This window comes from Coenobita brevimanus, unplaced genomic scaffold (genome assembly GCF_032717465.1).
Source record: "Coenobita brevimanus isolate Jiangsu-jjx unplaced genomic scaffold, ASM3271746v2 jjx.HiC_scaffold_348, whole genome shotgun sequence".
Classification (NCBI taxonomy): domain Eukaryota; kingdom Metazoa; phylum Arthropoda; class Malacostraca; order Decapoda; family Coenobitidae; genus Coenobita; species Coenobita brevimanus.
The window spans coordinates 1-27,275 of record NW_027644510.1 but is presented as its reverse complement, the minus strand read 5'-3'; the positions used below and the strand labels follow the sequence as shown (position 1 = coordinate 27,275).

At 43.8% G+C, this 27,275-nt stretch overlaps 8 pseudogenes; all 8 read left to right on the top strand.

The window, feature by feature from the left end:
• Window positions 1-331: 331 nt before the first annotated feature.
• On the top strand, window positions 332-449 carry LOC145390189 (5S ribosomal RNA; annotated as a pseudogene).
• A 3,435-nt stretch (window positions 450-3,884) lies between these two features.
• On the top strand, window positions 3,885-4,003 carry LOC145390193 (5S ribosomal RNA; annotated as a pseudogene).
• Window positions 4,004-7,443: 3,440 nt separating this feature from the next.
• Window positions 7,444-7,561, top strand: LOC145390198 (5S ribosomal RNA; annotated as a pseudogene).
• Window positions 7,562-11,000: 3,439 nt separating this feature from the next.
• Window positions 11,001-11,118, top strand: LOC145390197 (5S ribosomal RNA; annotated as a pseudogene).
• Window positions 11,119-14,560: 3,442 nt separating this feature from the next.
• Window positions 14,561-14,678, top strand: LOC145390194 (5S ribosomal RNA; annotated as a pseudogene).
• Window positions 14,679-18,115: 3,437 nt separating this feature from the next.
• LOC145390196 (5S ribosomal RNA) lies at window positions 18,116-18,233 on the top strand (annotated as a pseudogene).
• Window positions 18,234-21,672: 3,439 nt separating this feature from the next.
• LOC145390195 (5S ribosomal RNA) lies at window positions 21,673-21,790 on the top strand (annotated as a pseudogene).
• Window positions 21,791-25,224: 3,434 nt separating this feature from the next.
• On the top strand, window positions 25,225-25,342 carry LOC145390188 (5S ribosomal RNA; annotated as a pseudogene).
• Window positions 25,343-27,275: the final 1,933 nt, after the last annotated feature.

Below are 27,275 nucleotides of genomic sequence, written 5' to 3'. Positions count from 1 at the left end.
AAACTTAAATCCCCACTGCAAGGCCCATTGGTGGACGGAGTCAAGGGCTGCTTGAATCAGCCCAGCCGAAAATTGTGCATTACGGGAAGAGTGCCATATTGCACAATTGTCAGCATAGAGCGAGTATTTAAGATTCCTCAGGATGGGAGCTGATGACAGAATATCATTGATCATAATACTAAATAAAGAAGGACTAAGCACACTTCACTGCAGCACCCCGTTTTCCTGGATAAATATATCCGATGTTACGTTATGGGGCAATTTGACAGACGAAGTCCTGTCCCTCAAGAAATTTGAAATAAAAATAGGCAAATTTCCTCTTAAACCATAAGCATAGAGCTTACCACGTTGAGTACACCGCTTCCCGTCCGATCAGCGAAGTTAAGCAACGTTGGGTCTGGTTAGTACTTGGATGGGTGACCGCCTGGGAACACCAGATGCTGTTGGCATCCCTATGTGTCAGGTGGGGTTGGTGGAGGATTAGTGCCCCTCCTGTAAAACAATTAACTCTAAGCCGTTGGCCACCCCGTTTGGGATATATGGCGTCTGGCAATGAATGAATGAATAGAGCTTCATTAGTATACCGTGTCGCCATGTCATGTCATAGGCTTTATGGATGTCCAAGAACACCCCTATCATGAATTCTTTATTGGCAAATGCCTCTGCAATACAATGCTCCAAATTCATTAAATGATCTAGTGAACTTCTGTATTTACGGAAGCCACGTTGTTGATCATTTAACAAATTCTTCGACTCTTAAACAAAAAGAAGCTTATTGTTTACCATACGTTCCATGATCTTACATAGACAAGAAGTCAACACAATAGGACGAAATGAAGTGGGATTCATAAGACGACCAGCCTCTTTGGGTATAGGTATGACGTGCGCAAAGTGCCATGAGTTTGGGAACATTCGAGACGCCCAAAACTCATTGTACAATGTTAACATCTTAATCAGGTTGTCCTGATTAAGATGCTGGATCATACCGTACGTGATGGTGTCTGGTCCAGGGCCCGGATGCACAAACGGCCTTAAGGCTACACATGGCCTTAAGTCGGGTAGTTTAAGGCCGTAGGTCGCTAAGGCCCATGCACGAAGCACGTACAGGAGGGTAAGCCTCGGTAAGGCCGCCTCAGCCGCTGAGGCTGGGTCGGAGCAGCCTTACTGTATTGAGACCCGTAAATAAAGTAACTCCGATTTGATATTCTCTATAGCACAAACCGGACCAAACTTGTTATTGTTTATCTCGGTACGGAGTTGATGGTTGCCTGTGAACTAGATCGTGCTTTGAGAAGGGAATGGAGGTTTCCTGGATCCACTGAACCCCCATAACACAAATGATGAACATGCATTGAGACAATATTGCCTCCCCAGGAGCAAATTCCTTCTTTTAACAGAACTTGAGCCTCATACTGGGAGTGTCACGCTACACTCCCATGCCATTCTTGCCTACGCAACAATTTTTGGCAACCCAGGGGAATTTTCAGTGTTGTTGGAGAGTGGTATTCATCAGTCAACAAGTATATCCAAAGTGATATCACGTGTGACAGATGCTTTAAACAGGAACTGACAGAAAAATTAAGATGCTCAGTGCTTTGCTGAGAAGAACAGAGACTAGAGGGTTTTCACAGAATAAATAATTTTTCTAAAGTGCTTGGGTCCCCCATGAGAAGGGAGGGAAAGAACACATCCCCAGTATCCCTGCTTTTAAAGGGCAACTAAGGAGGAACCTATTTGTCTTCAGTCCTTCATTCCTAACTGTCCTCTTCTGTCTTCTGTCCTACCCCCTTTTCTTGATGTTTGCATGTTTCTTATGGTCTTTATTTTCCCTCTACGTCTGTTTTGCCATGCAGCCATATTATGGGTTGGTGATAATTCTTCATTGTTAACTTCCTAAAGTGCTTGGAGCAATGGATTGAACTCTCATACCAATTAAGGCCCCAGATCACAAAGAACATGTATTTGTCAGTTGTAATGGGTTCCATTCACTGGACGTGCAAGTTGTGACAGCAACAAAATGATAATGAGCTGTAAATACAGATATCCTGGCAATAATCACGCTGCCTATATCTGGGCTAATTCTATCCTCCACCAGAGATGTGAACCAAGGTGTCTATGGTGACAGTTTTCTGCTAGGTAACTGTGGTTGCTGATTACTTTGTGTGAAGTTAGACAATGGTTAGGTAAAACATGGCAAACATAATAAGTTCCCGTTCATATTGCTGTTTTGTTTCTTTACTCCTAAACCCTTCCATCTTACTAATGTTTTAAAGGTTGAGTGGGTGTAATGCTGGAGTGCTTTTCATTGCACCCTACATTGTTTTCAATTAATTACTGGTACTTCACTTGCTTATCCTTGACTGTTGTGTTAATGTTACCGGCATTCTGTGAAAATAAGGTATTGTATAGATCGCCCAGGTATTCGACAGAATGTCTTGCATTTTTTGGCAAGGTATGAAATAAGCTTATTTCATTGCCGTAGATGCGACAATGACCAGGCACCCAGATCAGCGTGAATGACTTGTTGCATAAATGGAACTTATTAACGATGCGGCCCTGGATCTCGTGAGAGTCCGTAGTACAAGATCAATTGCCTGAATGGCTGATTTTGAATCTGAAAATATGACAAATGAGTCATGCCTAGAATTGAGAGCATAGTCTATGGCTTTGTCAGTAGCAAAAAGTTCGGAGGTAAATACAGATGTATAAGTCGGCAACCGATACCTAAGTGCACATTCAGTCAACCACACACTTGCACCCACACATTCACTCGACTTGGAGCCGCCGGTGTACAATTGATGGGACCCCAAGTGACGCATGATGATGTTACGAAACAAGTGGTGGACTTCCGTCTCCCGCACCTTGGCCTTTGGTGCTGGGAGCCATTATATATCCACTGTAAAACCGGGTGGCTCCCAAGGCGCTATATTTTTAAGCACCAACTTGTCACAGTCACTGGGGTCCACACCAAGCTCCTGAGTTAGTAAGTGGAGGCGAACGGCAAGTGGCCAACACACCTTCCGCATAAGGTGGTGGTATTGACGGAGGGGGTACAGGCCACATTGCCGATATTACTTTTCCTATATGTTCGTATGCCATACGATAAGAACAGGTGGTCACGGCGAATACGGAGGGGAGGCACATTCACCTCCACTTCCATACGAGCTACACGGGTACACCGGACTGCTCCAAGACACATTCGCAAACATTTATTCTGTAGCACATCCAATCCTTTCAGCGTGGCATCGGATGCCAAGCCATACACCTGTACACCATAGTCTAGCTTCGATCGAATAAGTGACTTATACACCATTAATAAAGATTTTCTGTCGGCACCCCAGGTAGTACCCGCTAGGTACTTGAGGACATTTAACGGTTTCTCACAACGAGCAAGCAAAGTATTAAAGTGAAGTTTAAAATTCATTCTACGATCAAAATGTATTCCTAAAAACTTTACAGAATTTTGAAAAGGTACTGCCTGATTATCCAAAGTTAAGCACAAATTAGGTACGTTACGATTAGTGAAGACTACAGCGGCACACTTACGGACGGAAAACTTAAATCCCCACTGCAAGGCCCATTGGTGGACGGAGTCAAGGGCTGCTTGAATCAGCCCAGCCGAAAATTGTGCATTACGGGAAGAGTGCCATATTGCACAATTGTCAGCATAGAGCGAGTATTTAAGATTCCTCAGGATGGGAGCTGATGACAGAATATCATTGATCATAATACTAAATAAAGAAGGACTAAGCACACTTCACTGCAGCACCCCGTTTTCCTGGATAAATATATCCGATGTTACGTTATGGGGCAATTTGACAGACGAAGTCCTGTCCCTCAAGAAATTTGAAATAAAAATAGGCAAATTTCCTCTTAAACCATAAGCATAGAGCTTACCACGTTGGAGTACACCGCTTCCCGTCCGATCAGCGAAGTTAAGCAACGTTGGGTCTGGTTAGTACTTGGATGGGTGACCGCCTGGGAACACCAGATGCTGTTGGCATCCCTATGTGTCAGGTGGGGTTGGTGGAGGATTAGTGCCCCTCCCTGTAAAACAATTAACTCTAAGCCGTTGGCCACCCCGTTTGGGATATATGGCGTCTGGCAATGAATGAATGAATAGAGCTTCATTAGTATACCGTGTCGCCATGTCATGTCATAGGCTTTATGGATGTCCAAGAACACCCCTATCATGAATTCTTTATTGGCAAATGCCTCTGCAATACAATGCTCCAAATTCATTAAATGATCTAGTGAACTTCTGTATTTACGGAAGCCACGTTGTTGATCATTTAACAAATTCTTCGACTCTTAAACAAAAAGAAGCTTATTGTTTACCATACGTTCCATGATCTTACATAGACAAGAAGTCAACACAATAGGACGAAATGAAGTGGGATTCATAAGACGACCAGCCTCTTTGGGTATAGGTATGACGTGCGCAAAGTGCCATGAGTTTGGGAACATTCGAGACGCCCAAAACTCATTGTACAATGCTAACATCTTAATCAGGTTGTCCTGATTAAGATGCTGGATCATACCGTACGTGATGGTGTCTGGTCCAGGGCCCGGATGCACAAACGGCCTTAAGGCTACACATGGCCTTAAGTCGGGTAGTTTAAGGCCGTAGGTCGCTAAGGCCCATGCACGAAGCACGTACAGGAGGGTAAGCCTCGGTAAGGCCGCCTCAGCCGCTGAGGCTGGGTCGGAGCAGCCTTACTGTATTGAGACCCGTAAATAAAGTAACTCCGATTTGATATTCTCTATAGCACAAACCGGACCAAACTTGTTATTGTTTATCTCGGTACGGAGTTGATGGTTGCCTGTGAACTAGATCGTGCTTTGAGAAGGGAATGGAGGTTTCCTGGATCCACTGAACCCCCATAACACAAATGATGAACATGCATTGAGACAATATTGCCTCTCCAGGAGCAAATTCCTTCTTTTAACAGAACTTGAGCCTCATACTGGGAGTGTCACGCTACACTCCCATGCCATTCTTGCCTACGCAACAATTTTTGGCAACCCAGGGGAATTTTCAGTGTTGTTGGAGAGTGGTATTCATCAGTCAACAAGTATATCCAAAGTGATATCACGTGTGACAGATGCTTTAAACAGGAACTGACAGAAAAATTAAGATGCTCAGTGCTTTGCTGAGAAGAACAGAGACTAGAGGGTTTTCACAGAATAAATAATTTTTCTAAAGTGCTTGGGTCCCCCATGAGAAGGGGAGGGAAAGAACACATCCCCAGTATCCCTGCTTTTAAAGGGCAACTAAGGAGGAACCTATTTGTCTTCAGTCCTTCATTCCTAACTGTCCTCTTCTGTCTTCTGTCCTACCCCCTTTTCTTGATGTTTGCATGTTTCTTATGGTCTTTATTTTCCCTCTACGTCTGTTTTGCCATGCAGCCATATTATGGGTTGGTGATAATTCTTCATTGTTAACTTCCTAAAGTGCTTGGAGCAATGGATTGAACTCTCATACCAATTAAGGCCCCAGATCACAAAGAACATGTATTTGTCAGTTGTAATGGGTTCCATTCACTGGACGTGCAAGTTGTGACAGCAACAAAATGATAATGAGCTGTAAATACAGATATCCTGGCAATAATCACGCTGCCTATATCTGGGCTAATTCTATCCTCCACCAGAGATGTGAACCAAGGTGTCTATGGTGACAGTTTTCTGCTAGGTAACTGTGGTTGCTGATTACTTTGTGTGAAGTTAGACAATGGTTAGGTAAAACATGGCAAACATAATAAGTTCCCGTTCATATTGCTGTTTTGTTTCTTTACTCCTAAACCCTTCCATCTTACTAATGTTTTAAAGGTTGAGTGGGTGTAATGCTGGAGTGCTTTTCATTGCACCCTACATTGTTTTCAATTAATTACTGGTACTTCACTTGCTTATCCTTGACTGTTGTGTTAATGTTACCGGCATTCTGTGAAAATAAGGTATTGTATAGATCGCCCAGGTATTCGACAGAATGTCTTGCATTTTTTGGCAAGGTATGAAATAAGCTTATTTCATTGCCGTAGATGCGACAATGACCAGGCACCCAGATCAGCGTGAATGACTTGTTGCATAAATGGAACTTATTAACGATGCGGCCCTGGATCTCGTGAGAGTCCGTAGTACAAGATCAATTGCCTGAATGGCTGATTTTGAATCTGAAAATATGACAAATGAGTCATGCCTAGAATTGAGAGCATAGTCTATGGCTTTGTCAGTAGCAAAAAGTTCGGAGGTAAATACAGATGTATAAGTCGGCAACCGATACCTAAGTGCACATTCAGTCAACCACACACTTGCACCCACACATTCACTCGACTTGGAGCCGCCGGTGTACAATTGATGGGACCCCAAGTGACGCATGATGATGTTACGAAACAAGTGGTGGACTTCCGTCTCCCGCACCTTGGCCTTTGGTGCTGGGAGCCATTATATATCCACTGTAAAACCGGGTGGCTCCCAAGGCGCTATATTTTTAAGCACCAACTTGTCACAGTCACTGGGGTCCACACCAAGCTCCTGAGTTAGTAAGTGGAGGCGAACGGCAAGTGGCCAACACACCTTCCGCATAAGGTGGTGGTATTGACGGAGGGGGTACAGGCCACATTGCCGATATTACTTTTCCTATATGTTCGTATGCCATACGATAAGAACAGGTGGTCACGGCGAATACGGAGGGGAGGCACATTCACCTCCACTTCCATACGAGCTACACGGGTACACCGGACTGCTCCAAGACACATTCGCAAACATTTATTCTGTAGCACATCCAATCCTTTCAGCGTGGCATCGGATGCCAAGCCATACACCTGTACACCATAGTCTAGCTTCGATCGAATAAGTGACTTATACACCATTAATAAAGATTTTCTGTCGGGCACCCCAGGTAGTACCCGCTAGGTACTTGAGGACATTTAACGGTTTCTCACAACGAGCAAGCAAAGTATTAAAGTGAAGTTTAAAATTCATTCTACGATCAAAATGTATTCCTAAAAACTTTACAGAATTTTGAAAAGGTACTGCCTGATTATCCAAAGTTAAGCACAAATTAGGTACGTTACGATTAGTGAAGACTACAGCGGCACACTCTACGGACGGAAAACTTAAATCCCCACTGCAAGGCCCATTGGTGGACGGAGTCAAGGGCTGCTTGAATCAGCCCAGCCGAAAATTGTGCATTACGGGAAGAGTGCCATATTGCACAATTGTCAGCATAGAGCGAGTATTTAAGATTCCTCAGGATGGGAGCTGATGACAGAATATCATTGATCATAATACTAAATAAAGAAGGACTAAGCACACTTCACTGCAGCACCCCGTTTTCCTGGATAAATATATCCGATGTTACGTTATGGGGCAATTTGACAGACGAAGTCCTGTCCCTCAAGAAATTTGAAATAAAAATAGGCAAATTTCCTCTTTAAACCATAAGCATAGAGCTTACCACGTTGAGTACACCGCTTCCCGTCCGATCAGCGAAGTTAAGCAACGTTGGGTCTGGTTAGTACTTGGATGGGTGACCGCCTGGGAACACCAGATGCTGTTGGCATCCCTATGTGTCAGGTGGGGTTGGTGGAGGATTAGTGCCCCTCCCTGTAAAACAATTAACTCTAAGCCGTTGGCCACCCCGTTTGGGATATATGGCGTCTGGCAATGAATGAATGAATAGAGCTTCATTAGTATACCGTGTCGCCATGTCATGTCATAGGCTTTATGGATGTCCAAGAACACCCCTATCATGAATTCTTTATTGGCAAATGCCTCTGCAATACAATGCTCCAAATTCATTAAATGATCTAGTGAACTTCTGTATTTACGGAAGCCACGTTGTTGATCATTTAACAAATTCTTCGACTCTTAAACAAAAAGAAGCTTATTGTTTACCATACGTTCCATGATCTTACATAGACAAGAAGTCAACACAATAGGACGAAATGAAGTGGGATTCATAAGACGACCAGCCTCTTTGGGTATAGGTATGACGTGCGCAAAGTGCCATGAGTTTGGGAACATTCGAGACGCCCAAAACTCATTGTACAATGCTAACATCTTAATCAGGTTGTCCTGATTAAGATGCTGGATCATACCGTACGTGATGGTGTCTGGTCCAGGGCCCGGATGCACAAACGGCCTTAAGGCTACACATGGCCTTAAGTCGGGTAGTTTAAGGCCGTAGGTCGCTAAGGCCCATGCACGAAGCACGTACAGGAGGGTAAGCCTCGGTAAGGCCGCCTCAGCCGCTGAGGCTGGGTCGGAGCAGCCTTACTGTATTGAGACCCGTAAATAAAGTAACTCCGATTTGATATTCTCTATAGCACAAACCGGACCAAACTTGTTATTGTTTATCTCGGTACGGAGTTGATGGTTGCCTGTGAACTAGATCGTGCTTTGAGAAGGGAATGGAGGTTTCCTGGATCCACTGAACCCCCATAACACAAATGATGAACATGCATTGAGACAATATTGCCTCCCCAGGAGCAAATTCCTTCTTTTAACAGAACTTGAGCCTCATACTGGGAGTGTCACGCTACACTCCCATGCCATTCTTGCCTACGCAACAATTTTTGGCAAACCCAGGGGAATTTTCAGTGTTGTTGGAGAGTGGTATTCATCAGTCAACAAGTATATCCAAAGTGATATCACGTGTGACAGATGCTTTAAACAGGAACTGACAGAAAAATTAAGATGCTCAGTGCTTTGCTGAGAAGAACAGAGACTAGAGGGTTTTCACAGAATAAATAATTTTTCTAAAGTGCTTGGGTCCCCCATGAGAAGGGAGGGAAAGAACACATCCCCAGTATCCCTGCTTTTAAAGGGCAACTAAGGAGGAACCTATTTGTCTTCAGTCCTTCATTCCTAACTGTCCTCTTCTGTCTTCTGTCCTACCCCTTTTCTTGATGTTTGCATGTTTCTTATGGTCTTTATTTTCCCTCTACGTCTGTTTTGCCATGCAGCCATATTATGGGTTGGTGATAATTCTTCATTGTTAACTTCCTAAAGTGCTTGGAGCAATGGATTGAACTCTCATACCAATTAAGGCCCCAGATCACAAAGAACATGTATTTGTCAGTTGTAATGGGTTCCATTCACTGGACGTGCAAGTTGTGACAGCAACAAAATGATAATGAGCTGTAAATACAGATATCCTGGCAATAATCACGCTGCCTATATCTGGGCTAATTCTATCCTCCACCAGAGATGTGAACCAAGGTGTCTATGGTGACAGTTTTCTGCTAGGTAACTGTGGTTGCTGATTACTTTGTGTGAAGTTAGACAATGGTTAGGGTAAAACATGGCAAACATAATAAGTTCCCGTTCATATTGCTGTTTTGTTTCTTTACTCCTAAACCCTTCCATCTTACTAATGTTTTAAAGGTTGAGTGGGTGTAATGCTGGAGTGCTTTTCATTGCACCCTACATTGTTTTCAATTAATTACTGGTACTTCACTTGCTTATCCTTGACTGTTGTGTTAATGTTACCGGCATTCTGTGAAAATAAGGTATTGTATAGATCGCCCAGGTATTCGACAGAATGTCTTGCATTTTTTGGCAAGGTATGAAATAAGCTTATTTCATTGCCGTAGATGCGACAATGACCAGGCACCCAGATCAGCGTGAATGACTTGTTGCATAAATGGAACTTATTAACGATGCGGCCCTGGATCTCGTGAGAGTCCGTAGTACAAGATCAATTGCCTGAATGGCTGATTTTGAATCTGAAAATATGACAAATGAGTCATGCCTAGAATTGAGAGCATAGTCTATGGCTTTGTCAGTAGCAAAAAGTTCGGAGGTAAATACAGATGTATAAGTCGGCAACCGATACCTAAGTGCACATTCAGTCAACCACACACTTGCACCCACACATTCACTCGACTTGGAGCCGCCGGTGTACAATTGATGGGACCCCAAGTGACGCATGATGATGTTACGAAACAAGTGGTGGACTTCCGTCTCCCGCACCTTGGCCTTTGGTGCTGGGAGCCATTATATATCCACTGTAAAACCGGGTGGCTCCCAAGGCGCTATATTTTTAAGCACCAACTTGTCACAGTCACTGGGGTCCACACCAAGCTCCTGAGTTAGTAAGTGGAGGCGAACGGCAAGTGGCCAACACACCTTCCGCATAAGGTGGTGGTATTGACGGAGGGGGGTACAGGCCACATTGCCGATATTACTTTTCCTATATGTTCGTATGCCATACGATAAGAACAGGTGGTCACGGCGAATACGGAGGGGAGGCACATTCACCTCCACTTCCATACGAGCTACACGGGTACACCGGACTGCTCCAAGACACATTCGCAAACATTTATTCTGTAGCACATCCAATCCTTTCAGCGTGGCATCGGATGCCAAGCCATACACCTGTACACCATAGTCTAGCTTCGATCGAATAAGTGACTTATACACCATTAATAAAGATTTTCTGTCGGCACCCCAGGTAGTACCCGCTTAGGTACTTGAGGACATTTAACGGTTTCTCACAACGAGCAAGCAAAGTATTAAAGTGAAGTTTAAAATTCATTCTACGATCAAAATGTATTCCTAAAAACTTTACAGAATTTTGAAAAGGTACTGCCTGATTATCCAAAGTTAAGCACAAATTAGGTACGTTACGATTAGTGAAGACTACAGCGGCACACTTACGGACGGAAAACTTAAATCCCCACTGCAAGGCCCATTGGTGGACGGAGTCAAGGGCTGCTTGAATCAGCCCAGCCGAAAATTGTGCATTACGGGAAGAGTGCCATATTGCACAATTGTCAGCATAGAGCGAGTATTTAAGATTCCTCAGGATGGGAGCTGATGACAGAATATCATTGATCATAATACTAAATAAAGAAGGACTAAGCACACTTCACTGCAGCACCCCGTTTTCCTGGATAAATATATCCGATGTTACGTTATGGGGCAATTTGACAGACGAAGTCCTGTCCCTCAAGAAATTTGAAATAAAAATAGGCAAATTTCCTCTTAAACCATAAGCATAGAGCTTACCACGTTGAGTACACCGCTTCCCGTCCGATCAGCGAAGTTAAGCAACGTTGGGTCTGGTTAGTACTTGGATGGGTGACCGCCTGGGAACACCAGATGCTGTTGGCATCCCTATGTGTCAGGTGGGGTTGGTGGAGGATTAGTGCCCCTCCCTGTAAAACAATTAACTCTAAGCCGTTGGCCACCCCGTTTGGGATATATGGCGTCTGGCAATGAATGAATGAATAGAGCTTCATTAGTATACCGTGTCGCCATGTCATGTCATAGGCTTTATGGATGTCCAAGAACACCCCTATCATGAATTCTTTATTGGCAAATGCCTCTGCAATACAATGCTCCAAATTCATTAAATGATCTAGTGAACTTCTGTATTTACGGAAGCCACGTTGTTGATCATTTAACAAATTCTTCGACTCTTAAACAAAAAGAAGCTTATTGTTTACCATACGTTCCATGATCTTACATAGACAAGAAGTCAACACAATAGGACGAAATGAAGTGGGATTCATAAGACGACCAGCCTCTTTTGGGTATAGGTATGACGTGCGCAAAGTGCCATGAGTTTGGGAACATTCGAGACGCCCAAAACTCATTGTACAATGCTAACATCTTAATCAGGTTGTCCTGATTAAGATGCTGGATCATACCGTACGTGATGGTGTCTGGTCCAGGGCCCGGATGCACAAACGGCCTTAAGGCTACACATGGCCTTAAGTCGGGTAGTTTAAGGCCGTAGGTCGCTAAGGCCCATGCACGAAGCACGTACAGGAGGGTAAGCCTCGGTAAGGCCGCCTCAGCCGCTGAGGCTGGGTCGGAGCAGCCTTACTGTATTGAGACCCGTAAATAAAGTAACTCCGATTTGATATTCTCTATAGCACAAACCGGACCAAACTTGTTATTGTTTATCTCGGTACGGAGTTGATGGTTGCCTGTGAACTAGATCGTGCTTTTGAGAAGGGAATGGAGGTTTCCTGGATCCACTGAACCCCCATAACACAAATGATGAACATGCATTGAGACAATATTGCCTCCCCAGGAGCAAATTCCTTCTTTTAACAGAACTTGAGCCTCATACTGGGAGTGTCACGCTACACTCCCATGCCATTCTTGCCTACGCAACAATTTTTGGCAACCCAGGGGAATTTTCAGTGTTGTTGGAGAGTGGTATTCATCAGTCAACAAGTATATCCAAAGTGATATCACGTGTGACAGATGCTTTAAACAGGAACTGACAGAAAAATTAAGATGCTCAGTGCTTTGCTGAGAAGAACAGAGACTAGAGGGTTTTCACAGAATAAATAATTTTTCTAAAGTGCTTGGGTCCCCCATGAGAAGGGAGGGAAAGAACACATCCCCAGTATCCCTGCTTTTAAAGGGCAACTAAGGAGGAACCTATTTGTCTTCAGTCCTTCATTCCTAACTGTCCTCTTCTGTCTTCTGTCCTACCCCCTTTTCTTGATGTTTGCATGTTTCTTATGGTCTTTATTTTCCCTCTACGTCTGTTTTGCCATGCAGCCATATTATGGGTTGGTGATAATTCTTCATTGTTACCCCCCCCCGCCCGTGCTTGGAGCAATGGATTGAACTCTCATACCAATTAAGGCCCCAGATCACAAAGAACATGTATTTGTCAGTTGTAATGGGTTCCATTCACTGGACGTGCAAGTTGTGACAGCAACAAAATGATAATGAGCTGTAAATACAGATATCCTGGCAATAATCACGCTGCCTATATCTGGGCTAATTCTATCCTCCACCAGAGATGTGAACCAAGGTGTCTATGGTGACAGTTTTCTGCTAGGTAACTGTGGTTGCTGATTACTTTGTGTGAAGTTAGACAATGGTTAGGTAAAACATGGCAAACATAATAAGTTCCCGTTCATATTGCTGTTTTGTTTCTTTACTCCTAAACCCTTCCATCTTACTAATGTTTTAAAGGTTGAGTGGGTGTAATGCTGGAGTGCTTTTCATTGCACCCTACATTGTTTTCAATTAATTACTGGTACTTCACTTGCTTATCCTTGACTGTTGTGTTAATGTTACCGGCATTCTGTGAAAATAAGGTATTGTATAGATCGCCCAGGTATTCGACAGAATGTCTTGCATTTTTTGGCAAGGTATGAAATAAGCTTATTTCATTGCCGTAGATGCGACAATGACCAGGCACCCAGATCAGCGTGAATGACTTGTTGCATAAATGGAACTTATTAACGATGCGGCCCTGGATCTCGTGAGAGTCCGTAGTACAAGATCAATTGCCTGAATGGCTGATTTTGAATCTGAAAATATGACAAATGAGTCATGCCTAGAATTGAGAGCATAGTCTATGGCTTTGTCAGTAGCAAAAAGTTCGGAGGTAAATACAGATGTATAAGTCGGCAACCGATACCTAAGTGCACATTCAGTCAACCACACACTTGCACCCACACATTCACTCGACTTGGAGCCGCCGGTGTACAATTGATGGGACCCCAAGTGACGCATGATGATGTTACGAAACAAGTGGTGGACTTCCGTCTCCCGCACCTTGGCCTTTGGTGCTGGGAGCCATTATATATCCACTGTAAAACCGGGTGGCTCCCAAGGCGCTATATTTTTAAGCACCAACTTGTCACAGTCACTGGGGTCCACACCAAGCTCCTGAGTTAGTAAGTGGAGGCGAACGGCAAGTGGCCAACACACCTTCCGCATAAGGTGGTGGTATTGACGGTGGGGGTACAGGCCACATTGCCGATATTACTTTTCCTATATGTTCGTATGCCATACGATAAGAACAGGTGGTCACGGCGAATACGGAGGGGAGGCACATTCACCTCCACTTCCATACGAGCTACACGGGTACACCGGACTGCTCCAAGACACATTCGCAAACATTTATTCTGTAGCACATCCAATCCTTTCAGCGTGGCATCGGATGCCAAGCCATACACCTGTACACCATAGTCTAGCTTCTGATCGAATAAGTGACTTATACACCATTAATAAAGATTTTCTGTCGGCACCCCAGGTAGTACCCGCTAGGTACTTGAGGACATTTAACGGTTTCTCACAACGAGCAAGCAAAGTATTAAAGTGAAGTTTAAAATTCATTCTACGATCAAAATGTATTCCTAAAAACTTTACAGAATTTTGAAAAGGTACTGCCTGATTATCCAAAGTTAAGCACAAATTAGGTACGTTACGATTAGTGAAGACTACAGCGGCACACTTACGGACGGAAAACTTAAATCCCCACTGCAAGGCCCATTGGTGGACGGAGTCAAGGGCTGCTTGAATCAGCCCAGCCGAAAATTGTGCATTACGGGAAGAGTGCCATATTGCACAATTGTCAGCATAGAGCGAGTATTTAAGATTCCTCAGGATGGGAGCTGATGACAGAATATCATTGATCATAATACTAAATAAAGAAGGACTAAGCACACTTCACTGCAGCACCCCGTTTTCCTGGATAAATATATCCGATGTTACGTTATGGGGCAATTTGACAGACGAAGTCCTGTCCCTCAAGAAATTTGAAATAAAAATAGGCAAATTTCCTCTTAAACCATAAGCATAGAGCTTACCACGTTGAGTACACCGCTTCCGTTCCGATCAGCGAAGTTAAGCAACGTTGGGTCTGGTTAGTACTTGGATGGGTGACCGCCTGGGAACACCAGATGCTGTTGGCATCCCTATGTGTCAGGTGGGGTTGGTGGAGGATTAGTGCCCCTCCCTGTAAAACAATTAACTCTAAGCCGTTGGCCACCCCGTTTGGGATATATGGCGTCTGGCAATGAATGAATGAATAGAGCTTCATTAGTATACCGTGTCGCCATGTCATGTCATAGGCTTTATGGATGTCCAAGAACACCCCTATCATGAATTCTTTATTGGCAAATGCCTCTGCAATACAATGCTCCAAATTCATTAAATGATCTAGTGAACTTCTGTATTTACGGAAGCCACGTTGTTGATCATTTAACAAATTCTTCGACTCTTAAACAAAAAGAAGCTTATTGTTTACCATACGTTCCATGATCTTACATAGACAAGAAGTCAACACAATAGGACGAAATGAAGTGGGATTCATAAGACGACCAGCCTCTTTGGGTATAGGTATGACGTGCGCAAAGTGCCATGAGTTTGGGAACATTCGAGACGCCCAAAACTCATTGTACAATGATAAAATCTTAATCAGGTTGTCCTGATTAAGATGCTGGATCATACCGTACGTGATGGTGTCTGGTCCAGGGCCCGGATGCACAAACGGCCTTAAGGCTACACATGGCCTTAAGTCGGGTAGTTTAAGGCCGTAGGTCGCTAAGGCCCATGCACGAAGCACGTACAGGAGGGTAAGCCTCGGTAAGGCCGCCTCAGCCGCTGAGGCTGGGTCGGAGCAGCCTTACTGTATTGAGACCCGTAAATAAAGTAACTCCGATTTGATATTCTCTATAGCACAAACCGGACCAAACTTGTTATTGTTTATCTCGGTACGGAGTTGATGGTTGCCTGTGAACTAGATCGTGCTTTGAGAAGGGAATGGAGGTTTCCTGGATCCACTGAACCCCCATAACACAAATGATGAACATGCATTGAGACAATATTGCCTCTCCCAGGAGCAAATTCCTTCTTTTAACAGAACTTGAGCCTCATACTGGGAGTGTCACGCTACACTCCCATGCCATTCTTGCCTACGCAACAATTTTTGGCAACCCAGGGGAATTTTCAGTGTTGTTGGAGAGTGGTATTCATCAGTCAACAAGTATATCCAAAGTGATATCACGTGTGACAGATGCTTTAAACAGGAACTGACAGAAAAATTAAGATGCTCAGTGCTTTGCTGAGAAGAACAGAGACTAGAGGGTTTTCACAGAATAAATAATTTTTCTAAAGTGCTTGGGTCCCCCATGAGAAGGGAGGGAAAGAACACATCCCCAGTATCCCTGCTTTTAAAGGGCAACTAAGGAGGAACCTATTTGTCTTCAGTCCTTCATTCCTAACTGTCCTCTTCTGTCTTCTGTCCTACCCCCTTTTCTTGATGTTTGCATGTTTCTTATGGTCTTTATTTTCCTCTACGTCTGTTTTGCCATGCAGCCATATTATGGGTTGGTGATAATTCTTCATTGTTAACTTCCTAAAGTGCTTGGAGCAATGGATTGAACTCTCATACCAATTAAGGCCCCAGATCACAAAGAACATGTATTTGTCAGTTGTAATGGGTTCCATTCACTGGACGTGCAAGTTGTGACAGCAACAAAATGATAATGAGCTGTAAATACAGATATCCTGGCAATAATCACGCTGCCTATATCTGGGCTAATTCTATCCTCCACCAGAGATGTGAACCAAGGTGTCTATGGTGACAGTTTTCTGCTAGGTAACTGTGGTTGCTGATTACTTTGTGTGAAGTTAGACAATGGTTAGGTAAAACATGGCAAACATAATAAGTTCCCGTTCATATTGCTGTTTTGTTTCTTTACTCCTAAACCCTTCCATCTTACTAATGTTTTAAAGGTTGAGTGGGTGTAATGCTGGAGTGCTTTTCATTGCACCCTACATTGTTTTCAATTAATTACTGGTACTTCACTTGCTTATCCTTGACTGTTGTGTTAATGTTACCGGCATTCTGTGAAAATAAGGTATTGTATAGATCGCCCAGGTATTCGACAGAATGTCTTGCATTTTTTGGCAAGGTATGAAATAAGCTTATTTCATTGCCGTAGATGCGACAATGACCAGGCACCCAGATCAGCGTGAATGACTTGTTGCATAAATGGAACTTATTAACGATGCGGCCCTGGATCTCGTGAGAGTCCGTAGTACAAGATCAATTGCCTGAATGGCTGATTTTGAATCTGAAAATATGACAAATGAGTCATGCCTAGAATTGAGAGCATAGTCTATGGCTTTGTCAGTAGCAAAAAGTTCGGAGGTAAATACAGATGTATAAGTCGGCAACCTCAACCTCAGTGCACATTCAGTCAACCACACACTTGCACCCACACATTCACTCGACTTGGAGCCGCCGGTGTACAATTGATGGGACCCCAAGTGACGCATGATGATGTTACGAAACAAGTGGTGGACTTCCGTCTCCCGCACCTTGGCCTTTGGTGCTGGGAGCCATTATATATCCACTGTAAAACCGGGTGGCTCCCAAGGCGCTATATTTTTAAGCACCAACTTGTCACAGTCACTGGGGTCCACACCAAGCTCCTGAGTTAGTAAGTGGAGGCGAACGGCAGTGGCCAACACACCTTCCGCATAAGGTGGTGGTATTGACGGAGGGGGGTACAGGCCACATTGCCGATATTACTTTTCCTATATGTTCGTATGCCATACGATAAGAACAGGTGGTCACGGCGAATACGGAGGGGAGGCACATTCACCTCCACTTCCATACGAGCTACACGGGTACACCGGACTGCTCCAAGACACATTCGCAAACATTTATTCTGTAGCACATCCAATCCTTTCAGCGTGGCATCGGATGCCAAGCCATACACCTGTACACCATAGTCTAGCTTCGATCGAATAAGTGACTTATACACCATTAATAAAGATTTTCTGTCGGCACCCCAGGTAGTACCCGCTTAGGTACTTGAGGACATTTAACGGTTTCTCACAACGAGCAAGCAAAGTATTAAAGTGAAGTTTAAAATTCATTCTACGATCAAAATGTATTCCTAAAAACTTTACAGAATTTTGAAAAGGTACTGCCTGATTATCCAAAGTTAAGCACAAATTAGGTACGTTACGATTAGTGAAGACTACAGCGGCACACTTACGGACGGAAAACTTAAATCCCCACTGCAAGGCCCATTGGTGGACGGAGTCAAGGGCTGCTTGAATCAGCCCAGCCGAAAATTGTGCATTACGGGAAGAGTGCCATATTGCACAATTGTCAGCATAGAGCGAGTATTTAAGATTCCTCAGGATGGGAGCTGATGACAGAATATCATTGATCATAATACTAAATAAAGAAGGACTAAGCACACTTCACTGCAGCACCCCGTTTTCCTGGATAAATATATCCGATGTTACGTTATGGGGCAATTTGACAGACGAAGTCCTGTCCCTCAAGAAATTTGAAATAAAAATAGGCAAATTTCCTCTTAAACCATAAGCATAGAGCTTACCACGTTGAGTACACCGCTTCCCGTCCGATCAGCGAAGTTAAGCAACGTTGGGTCTGGTTAGTACTTGGATGGGTGACCGCCTGGGAACACCAGATGCTGTTGGCATCCCTATGTGTCAGGTGGGGTTGGTGGAGGATTAGTGCCCCTCCCTGTAAAACAATTAACTCTTAAGCCGTTGGCCACCCTGTTTGGGATATATGGCGTCTGGCAATGAATGAATGAATAGAGCTTCATTAGTATACCGTGTCGCCATGTCATGTCATAGGCTTTATGGATGTCCAAGAACACCCCTATCATGAATTCTTTATTGGCAAATGCCTCTGCAATACAATGCTCCAAATTCATTAAATGATCTAGTGAACTTCTGTATTTACGGAAGCCACGTTGTTGATCATTTAACAAATTCTTCGACTCTTAAACAAAAAGAAGCTTATTGTTTACCATACGTTCCATGATCTTACATAGACAAGAAGTCAACACAATAGGACGAAATGAAGTGGGATTCATAAGACGACCAGCCTCTTTGGGTATAGGTATGACGTGCGCAAAGTGCCATGAGTTTGGGAACATTCGAGACGCCCAAAACTCATTGTACAATGCTAACATCTTAATCAGGTTGTCCTGATTAAGATGCTGGATCATACCGTACGTGATGGTGTCTGGTCCAGGGCCCGGATGCACAAACGGCCTTAAGGCTACACATGGCCTTAAGTCGGGTAGTTTAAGGCCGTAGGTCGCTAAGGCCCATGCACGAAGCACGTACAGGAGGGTAAGCCTCGGTAAGGCCGCCTCAGCCGCTGAGGCTGGGTCGGAGCAGCCTTACTGTATTGAGACCCGTAAATAAAGTAACTCCGATTTGATATTCTCTATAGCACAAACCGGACCAAACTTGTTATTGTTTATCTCGGTACGGAGTTGATGGTTGCCTGTGAACTAGATCGTGCTTTGAGAAGGGAATGGAGGTTTCCTGGATCCACTGAACCCCCATAACACAAATGATGAACATGCATTGAGACAATATTGCCTCCCCAGGAGCAAATTCCTTCTTTTAACAGAACTTGAGCCTCATACTGGGAGTGTCACGCTACACTCCCATGCCATTCTTGCCTACGCAACAATTTTTGGCAACCCAGGGGAATTTTCAGTGTTGTTGGAGAGTGGTATTCATCAGTCAACAAGTATATCCAAAGTGATATCACGTGTGACAGATGCTTTAAACAGGAACTGACAGAAAAATTAAGATGCTCAGTGCTTTGCTGAGAAGAACAGAGACTAGAGGGTTTTCACAGAATAAATAATTTTTCTAAAGTGCTTGGGTCCCCCATGAGAAGTGAGGTAAAGAACTCATCCCCAGTATCCCTGCTTTTAAAGGGCAACTAAGGAGGAACCTATTTGTCTTCAGTCCTTCATTCCTAACTGTCCTCTTCTGTCTTCTGTCCTACCCCCTTTCTTGATGTTTGCATGTTTCTTATGGTCTTTATTTTCCCTCTACGTCTGTTTTGCCATGCAGCCATATTATGGGTTGGTGATAATTCTTCATTGTTAACTTCCTAAAGTGCTTGGAGCAATGGATTGAACTCTCATACCAATTAAGGCCCCAGATCACAAAGAACATGTATTTGTCAGTTGTAATGGGTTCCATTCACTGGACGTGCAAGTTGTGACAGCAACAAAATGATAATGAGCTGTAAATACAGATATCCTGGCAATAATCACGCTGCCTATATCTGGGCTAATTCTATCCTCCACCAGAGATGTGAACCAAGGTGTCTATGGTGACAGTTTTCTGCTAGGTAACTGTGGTTGCTGATTACTTTGTGTGAAGTTAGACAATGGTTAGGTAAAACATGGCAAACATAATAAGTTCCCGTTCATATTGCTGTTTTGTTTCTTTACTCCTAAACCCTTCCATCTTACTAATGTTTTAAAGGTTGAGTGGGTGTAATGCTGGAGTGCTTTTCATTGCACCCTACATTGTTTTCAATTAATTACTGGTACTTCACTTGCTTATCCCTTGACTGTTGTGTTAATGTTACCGGCATTCTGTGAAAATAAGGTATTGTATAGATCGCCCAGGTATTCGACAGAATGTCTTGCATTTTTTGGCAAGGTATGAAATAAGCTTATTTCATTGCCGTAGATGCGACAATGACCAGGCACCCAGATCAGCGTGAATGACTTGTTGCATAAATGGAACTTATTAACGATGCGGCCCTGGATCTCGTGAGAGTCCGTAGTACAAGATCAATTGCCTGAATGGCTGATTTTGAATCTGAAAATATGACAAATGAGTCATGCCTAGAATTGAGAGCATAGTCTATGGCTTTGTCAGTAGCAAAAAGTTCGGAGGTAAATACAGATGTATAAGTCGGCAACCGATACCTAAGTGCACATTCAGTCAACCACACACTTGCACCCACACATTCACTCGACTTGGAGCCGCCGGTGTACAATTGATGGGACCCCAAGTGACGCATGATGATGTTACGAAACAAGTGGTGGACTTCCGTCTCCGCACCTTGGCCTTTGGTGCTGGGAGCCATTATATATCCACTGTAAAACCGGGTGGCTCCTACAAGGCGCTATATTTTTAAGCACCAACTTGTCACAGTCACTGGGGTCCACACCAAGCTCCTGAGTTAGTAAGTGGAGGCGAACGGCAAGTGGCCAACACACCTTCCGCATAAGGTGGTGGTATTGACGGAGGGGGGTACAGGCCACATTGCCGATATTACTTTTCCTATATGTTCGTATGCCATACGATAAGAACAGGTGGCCACGGCGAATACGGAGGGGAGGCACATTCACCTCCACTTCCATACGAGCTACACGGGTACACCGGACTGCTCCAAGACACATTCGCAAACATTTATTCTGTAGCACATCCAATCCTTTCAGCGTGGCATCGGATGCCAAGCCATACACCTGTACACCATAGTCTAGCTTCGATCGAATAAGTGACTTATACACCATTAATAAAGATTTTCTGTCGGCACCCCAGGTAGTACCCGCTAGGTACTTGAGGACATTTAACGGTTTCTCACAACGAGCAAGCAAAGTATTAAAGTGAAGTTTAAAATTCATTCTACGATCAAAATGTATTCCTAAAAACTTTACAGAATTTTGAAAAGGTACTGCCTGATTATCCAAAGTTAAGCACAAATTAGGTACGTTACGATTAGTGAAGACTACAGCGGCACACTTACGGACGGAAAACTTAAATCCCCACTGCAAGGCCCATTGGTGGACGGAGTCAAGGGCTGCTTGAATCAGCCCAGCCGAAAATTGTGCATTACGGGAAGAGTGCCATATTGCACAATTGTCAGCATAGAGCGAGTATTTAAGATTCCTCAGGATGGGAGCTGATGACAGAATATCATTGATCATAATACTAAATAAAGAAGGACTAAGCACACTTCACTGCAGCACCCCGTTTTCCTGGATAAATATATCCGATGTTACGTTATGGGGCAATTTGACAGACGAAGTCCTGTCCCTCAAGAAATTTGAAATAAAAATAGGCAAATTTCCTCTTAAACCATAAGCATAGAGCTTACCACGTTGAGTACACCGCTTCCCGTCCGATCAGCGAAGTTAAGCAACGTTGGGTCTGGTTAGTACTTGGATGGGTGACCGCCTGGGAACACCAGATGCTGTTGGCATCCCTATGTGTCAGGTGGGGTTGGTGGAGGATTAGTGCCCTCCCTGTAAAACAATTAACTCTAAGCCGTTGGCCACCCCGTTTGGGATATATGGCGTCTGGCAATGAATGAATGAATAGAGCTTCATTAGTATACCGTGGTCGCCATGTCATGTCATAGGCTTTATGGATGTCCAAGAACACCCCTATCATGAATTCTTTATTGGCAAATGCCTCTGCAATACAATGCTCCAAATTCATTAAATGATCTAGTGAACTTCTGTATTTACGGAAGCCACGTTGTTGATCATTTAACAAATTCTTCGACTCTTAAACAAAAAGAAGCTTATTGTTTACCATACGTTCCATGATCTTACATAGACAAGAAGTCAACACAATAGGACGAAATGAAGTGGGATTCATAAGACGACCAGCCTCTTTGGGTATAGGTATGACGTGCGCAAAGTGCCATGAGTTTGGGAACATTCGAGACGCCCAAAACTCATTGTACAATGCTAACATCTTAATCAGGTTGTCCTGATTAAGATGCTGGATCATACCGTACGTGATGGTGTCTGGTCCAGGGCCCGGATGCACAAACGGCCTTAAGGCTACACATGGCCTTAAGTCGGGTAGTTTAAGGCCGTAGGTCGCTAAGGCCCATGCACGAAGCACGTACAGGAGGGTAAGCCTCGGTAAGGCCGCCTCAGCCGCTGAGGCTGGGTCGGAGCAGCCTTACTGTATTGAGACCCGTAAATAAAGTAACTCCGATTTGATATTCTCTATAGCACAAACCGGACCAAACTTGTTATTGTTTATCTCGGTACGGAGTTGATGGTTGCCTGTGAACTAGATCGTGCTTTGAGAAGGGAATGGAGGTTTCCTGGATCCACTGAACCCCCATAACACAAATGATGAACATGCATTGAGACAATATTGCCTCCCAGGAGCAAATTCCTTCTTTTAACAGAACTTGAGCCTCATACTGGGAGTGTCACGCTACACTCCCATGCCATTCTTGCCTACGCAACAATTTTTGGCAACCCAGGGGAATTTTCAGTGTTGTTGGAGAGTGGTATTCATCAGTCAACAAGTATATCCAAAGTGATATCACGTGTGACAGATGCTTTAAACAGGAACTGACAGAAAAATTAAGATGCTCAGTGCTTTGCTGAGAAGAACAGAGACTAGAGGGTTTTCACAGAATAAATAATTTTTCTAAAGTGCTTGGGTCACCCATGAGAAGGGAGGGAAAGAACACATCCCCAGTATCCCTGCTTTTAAAGGGCAACTAAGGAGGAACCTATTTGTCTTCAGTCCTTCATTCCTAACTGTCCTCTTCTGTCTTCTGTCCTACCCCCTTTTCTTGATGTTTGCATGTTTCTTATGGTCTTTATTTTCCCTCTACGTCTGTTTTGCCATGCAGCCATATTATGGGTTGGTGATAATTCTTCATTGTTAACTTCCTAAAGTGCTTGGAGCAATGGATTGAACTCTCATACCAATTAAGGCCCCAGATCACAAAGAACATGTATTTGTCAGTTGTAATGGGTTCCATTCACTGGACGTGCAAGTTGTGACAGCAACAAAATGATAATGAGCTGTAAATACAGATATCCTGGCAATAATCACGCTGCCTATATCTGGGCTAATTCTATCCTCCACCAGAGATGTGAACCAAGGTGTCTATGGTGACAGTTTTCTGCTAGGTAACTGTGGTTGCTGATTACTTTGTGTGAAGTTAGACAATGGTTAGGTAAAACATGGCAAACATAATAAGTTCCCGTTCATATTGCTGTTTTGTTTCTTTACTCCTAAACCCTTCCATCTTACTAATGTTTTAAAGGTTGAGTGGGTGTAATGCTGGAGTGCTTTTCATTGCACCCTACATTGTTTTCAATTAATTACTGGTACTTCACTTGCTTATCCTTGACTGTTGTGTTAATGTTACCGGCATTCTGTGAAAATAAGGTATTGTATAGATCGCCCAGGTATTCGACAGAATGTCTTGCATTTTTTGGCAAGGTATGAAATAAGCTTATTTCATTGCCGTAGATGCGACAATGACCAGGCACCCAGATCAGCGTGAATGACTTGTTGCATAAATGGAACTTATTAACGATGCGGCCCTGGATCTCGTGAGAGTCCGTAGTACAAGATCAATTGCCTGAATGGCTGATTTTGAATCTGAAAATATGACAAATGAGTCATGCCTAGAATTGAGAGCATAGTCTATGGCTTTGTCAGTAGCAAAAAGTTCGGAGGTAAATACAGATGTATAAGTCGGCAACCGATACCTAAGTGCACATTCAGTCAACCACACACTTGCACCCACACATTCACTCGACTTGGAGCCGCCGGTGTACAATTGATGGGACCCCAAGTGACGCATGATGATGTTACGAAACAAGTGGTGGACTTCCGTCTCCCGCACCTTGGCCTTTGGTGCTGGGAGCCATTATATATCCACTGTAAAACCGGGTGGCTCCCAAGGCGCTATATTTTTAAGCACCAACTTGTCACAGTCACTGGGGTCCACACCAAGCTCCTGAGTTAGTAAGTGGAGGCGAACGGCAGTGGCCAACACACCTTCCGCATAAGGTGGTGGTATTGACGGAGGGGGTACAGGCCACATTGCCGATATTACTTTTCCTATATGTTCGTATGCCATACGATAAGAACAGGTGGTCACGGCGAATACGGAGGGGAGGCACATTCACCTCCACTTCCATACGAGCTACACGGGTACACCGGACTGCTCCAAGACACATTCGCAAACATTTATTCTGTAGCACATCCAATCCTTTCAGCGTGGCATCGGATGCCAAGCCATACACCTGTACACCATAGTCTAGCTTCGATCGAATAAGTGACTTATACACCATTAATAAAGATTTTCTGTCGGCACCCCAGGTAGTACCCGCTAGGTACTTGAGGACATTTAACGGTTTCTCACAACGAGCAAGCAAAGTATTAAAGTGAAGTTTAAAATTCATTCTACGATCAAAATGTATTCCTAAAAACTTTACAGAATTTTGAAAAGGTACTGCCTGATTATCCAAAGTTAAGCACAAATTAGGTACGTTACGATTAGTGAAGACTACAGCGGCACACTTACGGACGGAAAACTTAAATCCCCACTGCAAGGCCCATTGGTGGACGGAGTCAAGGGCTGCTTGAATCAGCCCAGCCGAAAATTGTGCATTACGGGAAGAGTGCCATATTGCACAATTGTCAGCATAGAGCGAGTATTTAAGATTCCTCAGGATGGAGCTGATGACAGAATATCATTGACTCATAATACTAAATAAAGAAGGACTAAGCACACTTCACTGCAGCACCCCGTTTTCCTGGATAAATATATCCGATGTTACGTTATGGGGCAATTTGACAGACGAAGTCCTGTCCCTCAAGAAATTTGAAATAAAAATAGGCAAATTTCCTCTTAAACCATAAGCATAGAGCTTACCACGTTGAGTACACCGCTTCCCGTCCGATCAGCGAAGTTAAGCAACGTTGGGTCTGGTTAGTACTTGGATGGGTGACCGCCTGGGAACACCAGATGCTGTTGGCATCCCTATGTGTCAGGTGGGGTTGGTGGAGGATTAGTGCCCCTCCCTGTAAAACAATTAACTCTAAGCCGTTGGCCACCCAGTTTGGGATATATGGCGTCTGGCAATGAATGAATGAATAGAGCTTCATTAGTATACCGTGTCGCCATGTCATGTCATAGGCTTTATGGATGTCCAAGAACACCCCTATCATGAATTCTTTATTGGCAAATGCCTCTGCAATACAATGCTCCAAATTCATTAAATGATCTAGTGAACTTCTGTATTTACGGAAGCCACGTTGTTGATCATTTAACAAATTCTTCGACTCTTAAACAAAAAGAAGCTTATTGTTTACCATACGTTCCATGATCTTACCCCATAGACAAGAAGTCAACACAATAGGACGAAATGAAGTGGGAGTTCATAAGACGACCAGCCTCTTTGGGTATATGCCAGGTATGACGTGCGCAAGAAAGTGCCATGGAGTTTGGGAACATTCGAGACGCCCAAAACTCATTGTACAATCGCTAACATCTTAATCAGGTTGTCCTGATTAAGATGCTGGATCATACCGTACGTGATGGTGTCCTGGTCCAGGGCCCGGATGCACAAACGGCCTTAAGGCTACACATGGCCTTAAGTCGGGTAGTTTAAGGCCGTAGGTCGCTAAGGCCCATGCACGAAGCACGTACAGGAGGGGTAAGCCTCGGTAAGGCCGCCTCTCAGCCGCTTTGAGGCTGGGAGTCATCGGAGCAGCCTTACTGTATTGAGACCACGTAAATAAAGTGTAACTCCCGTGATTTGATATTCTCTATAGCACAAACCGGACCAAACTTGTTATTGTTTATCTCGGTACGGGAGTTGATGGTTGCCTGTGAACTAGATCGTGCTTTGAGAAGGGAATGGAGGTTTCCTGGATCCACTGAACCCCCATAACACAAATGATGAACATGCATTGAGACACATAACCTCCCCCAGGAGCAAATTCCTTCTTTTTAACAGAACTTGAGCCTCATACTGGGAGTGTCACGCTACACTCCCATGCCATTCTCTTGCCTACTGCAACAATTTTTGGCAACCCAGGGAATTTTCAGTGTTGTTGGAGAGTGGTATTCCATCAGTCAACAAGTATATCCAAAGTGATATCACGTGTGACAGATGCTTTAAACAGGAACTGACAGAAAAATTAAGATGCTCAGTGCTTTGCTGAGAAGAACAGAGAGACTAGAGGAGTTTTTCACAGAATAAATAATTTTTCTAAAGTGCTTGGGTCCCCCATGAGAAGGGAGGGAAAAGAACACATCCCCAGTATCCCTGCTGTTTTTAAAGGGCAACTAAGGAGGAACCTATTTGTCTTCAGTCCTTCATTCCTAACTGTCCTCTCTTCTGTCTTCTGTCCTACCCCCTTTTCTTGATGTTTGCATGTTTCTTATGGTCTTTATTTTCCCCTCTACGTCTGTTTTGCCATGCAGCCATATTATGGGTTGGTGATAATTCTTCATTGTTAACTTCCTAAAGTGCTTGGAGCAATGGATTGAACTCTCATACCAATTAAGGCCCCAGATCACAAAGAACATGTATTTGTCAGTTGTAATGGGTTCCATTCACTGGACGTGCAAGTTGTGACAGCAACAAAATGATAATGAGCTGTAAATACAGATATCCTGGCAATAATCACGCTGCCTATATCTGGGCTAATTCTATCCTCCACCAGAGATGTGAACCAAGGTGTCTATGGTGACAGTTTTCTGCTAGGTAACTGTGGTTGCTGATTACTTTGTGTGAAGTTAGACAATGGTTAGGTAAAACATGGCAAACATAATAAGTTCCCGTTCATATTGCTGTTTTGTTTCTTTACTCCTAAACCCTTCCATCTTACTAATGTTTTAAAGGTTGAGTGGGTGTAATGCTGGAGTGCTTTTCATTGCACCCTACATTGTTTTCAATTAATTA